Here is a 6,000-nt window from a genome sequence, read left to right on the forward strand (position 1 = left end):
AGCTCAAGAAGTTCGAAAAAGAACCACTAACAAACACAAACCAATGATTAAAAAAATAGTAATGTTAAGAGGATAAATTAATTATACAAATGCAACCGCACCCAGGATTCCCTGCTATCTGAAAATGGAGTGTTCCTAGGAAACTCTCACCAAGCTGAAACGGCCTCAGGTGAAGAAACCATGATGGTTAATTCCTGTGGAAACATATTTAAGCGTTCCCAGACCCCAAAAAGAACCTCTCTGAGGCTTTCCGGATATCTCAGGACACGTCTAATGGACGCACACAACAAAGACAAAGCACACATGCTCCCAGACACAAATCCAAGTCCCAGCAGCTCAACGCTGAGCAGCTGAGTGCAGCTCCTGGGGAGGAGTGGGTGGTGCCGCGGTGGCTGCTGGGGGAGCACGCTGCCTTCACAGGGGCTCCTTGCAAACCAAGTGCTGACGCGGCCTTTGCTTTTGATCTTTTTTTGTGAAAGTGAAAATCCTGTTCAGATTTCTTTAGGTCATCGAAAACAGATACTAATATGGGTCTTCCATAAAAGTGAAGTGATGTTAATGAACTTTTGGAAAGTAGGGGATATTTGTAAACAACGTCAAGTTCTCTGAAAAGATGAATAAAATAGGCCAATCTGTGGCAAGTCTTCATAGTTCTAACATTTCCCTTTTTTCCCCCAACCAGTTGGCAATGATTCATAATTTAACGAGTCAGCTTTTAAAAATACATTAAATTCTCTGTTTAAATAACTGGGGTCATTTTAGTCTCCTCTTAGGATATTGACTTATAAATTTAGCAAAAACAGCTAAACCTGAATTTTATATGTACAGAATGATTACAGTTTACATAGTAGTTACAGTTACATAGTAGTCAATGTAAAAAAATTTAAAAAAATAATGGTGTGTGGGCAACTAGAGTGCAAATATGAATGTTTAATAATTATGAAAATTATGTGATATATATAAAATTTACAATGAGACATTTATTCTTTCTAATAAAGAATCTCAGAATGAACTAATCTAATCTGATCACCTAAAAAGAATAATATTTTTCCAAGACTTGTATGACCGTTAACCTTCAGAAGATTGTCTCGAGATTTTCAGATAATTTATTCGATGGGTATACCGGTGTGTGTGAGAATTGCTCAAGATATTCACGAATTGTATAAATCTATTAGATCAAGAAGAAGGGGCAAAGAAGGGAAAGGAAATATGGTAAGACTACTACCACTGGGACAAAGTATTGAAGTAGAATGATAATCACTATCCCAAATAACCTAAAATAAAGGGACCTTTCAGGAGGTGGCAAGACTATTTGAACATCAAGAGTAATGAGAAGAAACTTGCTCTTTTCTCCACAGTTAGGATTCTGAGGCAGAGGTAGAGTAGCAGGAACGTGGGTCTGGAATTAGATAGGTTCCATCATCTATCACAAGATGCATGGCCTTGGGAAAGTTACTTGACTTCGTGAGCCTGATGTGTTTTAATGTATAAAACGGACCTTCGAAGAATAAGAACAAAACATGCTACAATGTTGTGAAAACTAAACAAGATCGTGTAAAGCACCAAACACTTAGCAGTGGGTGCTAAATAAACACGAGTGCGCCTTACTCTTTCTTCCTTTCTTTGTGTTTCTGTAACAATTTCTCCGTATTTAATGAGGGTCATTTAATTCACTAACACACTCGCATTTGCTATGTTGAGTAAGTCGAACTCTGGTTACGAACGCTGTTAGTATAAATAACAGAAGTTATTCCATGGTATGTATGTTAATATAATTATGTGGAATAAATGGCTATCTGGTAGAATGTTTTTTAAAAAAATGTTTCCTCTTGGTCAATTGCTACGTATGGTTATATTATTGCTACATTTATAGCTGTTCCAGTAGAAACTTCTTTCATTTCAATATGTAATTTTAGATTTTAAGAACATAAGATAATCAGTAACACTTCCGTCACTGTGATTTTCATGTTTTCTCTGGGAACCATGGAAAGAGATCAGGGATGTTTATTTTTAATGAGAAACCCAGAACATCCTAAGAGAAGCCACTTTCTCTCACAGTGAACTTACTGCCTGCATTATCTATCCAAGTTGTTAGTCTTACACCATTACCATCCTCAATCTTAGATTTCTGAATAGTTCTTTTGTGGTGCCGAGTTTCTTTATAACCGTGTTAATCATCATTGTTATGAGCATTATTTCATTTCCCTACCCTCTAAGAGCAGTATTGAGTTTTGAATTTATTTAACTAAATTACAGGATAAGACTCTGCAATACTTCTATCAAAAGAATCCTGGGATTAAAAAACAAAAAGGAATTATACACCCAGCTTGAAAAGAACCAATGTTTACTAGCTAGTTTATATTTGCAGTGAAATTCTGCATATGGAAATCAATGTAACTCCAGGAACCACAAAAGGCTAATAGCAGAATGTTTAACATTTTTTATGTCACATTGAATTTAGGTTTTATAGTTTTAGATTATTGGATGATGATCTTGGTGTTGACTATTCCAACTTAAAAAAAGAAAAAAGGACTGATGATTCTACAAACGGCACTCTTGCTTTGCTGTTGGCTGTCTGCTAGGCACCACCAACCCCCTGGGCTGCTGGTGGGACACTTTAGGGCTCAGGGAGGAAGGAGGAGGAATGGAAAACAGTAGAGAGTGGTAAGGTAGGTTGCAAAATGAAGGGTTCAAGCTGCAATTAAAGGTCTTAATTGTTTTTAATTTTTTTGTTGTTTGAACATGGGCCACATGAAACATATTTACAGGGTTTATTTTGTCCAACAGGTCAAATCTGTGATCCTTGTTAAAAGAAAGAACTGAATGCTAAGGCAGCCTAAAGGCCTGCTGTGGGATTGCTCTTTAAAAAACAGCTCACAGTGAGGGGCGCCTGGGTGGCTCAGTCGTTAAGTGTCTGCCTCTGGCTTGGGTCATGATCCCAGGGTCCTGGGATTGAGCCCCGCATGGGGCTCCCTGCTCAGCGGGAAGCTTGCTTCTCCCTCTCTTACTCCCCCTGCTGGTTTTCCCTCTCTCTCGCTGTGTCTCTCTGTCCAATAAATAAATAAAATCTTTTTAAAAAAATAAAATAAATAAAAAAACAGCTCACAGTGAGGGGTTCCTGGTAGGCTCACTTGGTTAAGTGTCTGACTCTTGATCTCAGCTCAGGTCTTGATCTCAGGGTCATGAGTTTGGGCCTCCTGAGCAGGGCCCCCAGTGCGGAGCCCACTTATAAATAAATGAATGAATGAATAAATGAATAAATAAATAAATAAATAAATAAACAAATAAATGCTGACAAGGAGAAGATAACAGAATACCCATCTTGCTCAGAGGGAGAAGAGCATCAGAAGTCAGCCATCTGGAAAAAATCAGCAACAGCATGGGTCACAGATCAGTTAGGTCAATGGAACAGAGGGATGGCAAAAAAAGTTGGAGCTAGAGCTGTACAGATACCCTGCCCAGCTCTAATTATCCAGAAGAATCATGAGTTTGGTAAATTCATTTCCTACTGAAAATTATTAATGATGATACGTGGTTTATAAAAAAAGAGAAAAGTAGTTAAAATCGATAAATGATAGACTGAATATAAATATAAAGACAATATGCCAATCACCATCAGGAAATACTTATTGAGATTAGCGTTGATGGGATTGGTTGTCCGGTGAGAACCAATATATTTAAGATGTCTGAATGAAATTTTACATAAAAGGATCATATATTACTTTTTTAAATAAAAATTCTAAGTCTTAATTTTACAACCTGAATTTTAATCATCATTTTTTAAAAAAGATTTTATTTATTTATTTAACAGAGAGACAGCCAGCGGGAAAGGGAACACAGGCAGGGGAAGTGGGAGAGGAAGAAGCAGGCTCCCATCGGGGGAGACTGATGTGGGACTCGATCCCAGGACTCTGGGATCACGCCCTGAGCCAAAGGCAGACACTTAATGACTGAGCCACCCAGGCGCCTCTTAATCATCATTTTATTAACTTCTATTAGGTGACAAGTTGTGGAAGCTACTGGGTTATAACCCATTGAAATCTTACGGTATGATGTACATCTTGGAGCTCTCCCTCTATTCAATTATTTTAATGTGTACTGCAAAGGGGGATTGGTGTGGCTAAGGGGAAACCAATGAACCTACCAAACCTTTAAAACTTGTTGTAGGAAGGAGTTGGAGATTTGGGAGGGTAGAGTAAGAGAGCATTTAGAAATGAAAGAGACAGACTGAGGGAGAAAAAAAAATACAAGAAGGGCATGCCAGAGAATAAATGTAGTGCAGAAGTACTTTGGTGAAGAAAAAGTGGCAAATGTGCCTTTAAACATTTTATTTTCTTACGTGGGATGGGATTGAGTGAAGAAAATAAATATTTTTTGACATTTTATTGTTTTTGAAGTGACATTTAAATTTTGGAATATTTGTGACATTCCACATAAATTCCATTTTAAACACTTAACCTTTTAGGGTAAATGTAGATGATTATTATTTTGTGACATATTTTTATGACACATTCTAGCATTAATATACAGATTGGATTAAAATTTTTTCTCTTTAGTGACAGAGTCATCTCAGCATATCAACCATTGGGAATATTATTTCCCTTTCCAGTTTTCATTTGCAAATTTCATTATAGCATGATATGGTTACCATCTGGTGTTTCTTATATAACATTATACTCAGGCTTTTCAGCTTTGAAATAATAATATTTCAAAGTAAATGGAAATCCTTTCTGAGAATATGGTTTCATGTAAGTAACACATTTATAAAACATAAAATGTAGCTTAAGTTTATGCATATTATACATACTGGTAATATGCAGATAGAATAATCATATGAATTTAGAAATCCTATTGGATTTTAATAGTTTATTATGCGACTTATCAAGTTCTTCAGATTAGCTTTTTTGCTTACTATTACATTATCATTTTAGTTGTCTTAAAGCCTTGAAAGCTCTATAATTTTTTTTGATAAATGGATTATAATTTGTCAGCTTTCATAAGGGTTTCTTAAGCATCTCTGCTGAATCATTACTTTGTAATTATGTAGAATAAGTTTTCCAAATGAATAAGCATGTGAGTTCACCTTCCATTCCTCCCTCCCTCCCTTCCTTCCTCCCTCCCTTCCTTCCTTCCTTCCTTCCTTCCTTCCTTCCTTCCTTCCTTCCTTCCTTCCTTCCTCCTCTCTCTTTCTATATGTGTGTGTATTTGTATGTACTCTATAAATATATATATTTCTTAATTCTCTGTGTGAATTAAGATTCTACTTTAATCCTTTCAACCTTTGGATTCTACTATAATCTTGGTAATAAACTTTGACTTTTAAAATTAAAGTTGTATGTTTCAATTCTAAATATCATTTTATTGATCCAGCAGAAAACATATACATATAAGGGGTTAATTTGTCTTTAATTCATCTTAAGGCATCTTGGGACCAGGGGCAAGTGTACTGCTGGGCCTATGGCTGGTGTCACTCAATGTTTGTTAAACTGTACTCAAGCTGCATCATTTGTCTTACAAGCTCGCTTAACATTGGTGTTTTACATATGTAATACATTTTCATCTTTAATTAAAATAGTCTGAACGTCTAGAAATGGTTTTATATAAACGTAGTTGCATTTTTGGTGCACGACTGACGTATTAACCTCTTCAATTTCTGTACTTTAATAGCTAAATCTAGAAGGTGTACACATAAAGAGTTGAGTATATGTAGCAGACTCCAAAGAGTTTCTCATATAGTATAGCCTCCCAATGAACTATTCATTTTTTAAAAAGATTTTATTTATTTATTTTGAGAGACAGAAACAAAGAGAGAGTGAGCAGGGGGAGGGGCAGTGGCAGAGGGAAAGAGAGAAGCTCAAGCAGACTCCATGCTGACCACAGAGCCCCATGCAGGGCTCAGTCTCTGGACCCTGAGATCATGACCTGAGCTGAAATCAAGAACTGCACACTTAACTGACTGAACCACCCAGGTGTCCCTCAGTGAATTATTATTCCCGGTAT

Source organism: Ursus maritimus, unplaced genomic scaffold (assembly GCF_017311325.1).
Source record: "Ursus maritimus isolate PB19 unplaced genomic scaffold, ASM1731132v1 scaffold_9, whole genome shotgun sequence".
Classification (NCBI taxonomy): Eukaryota; Metazoa; Chordata; class Mammalia; order Carnivora; family Ursidae; genus Ursus; species Ursus maritimus.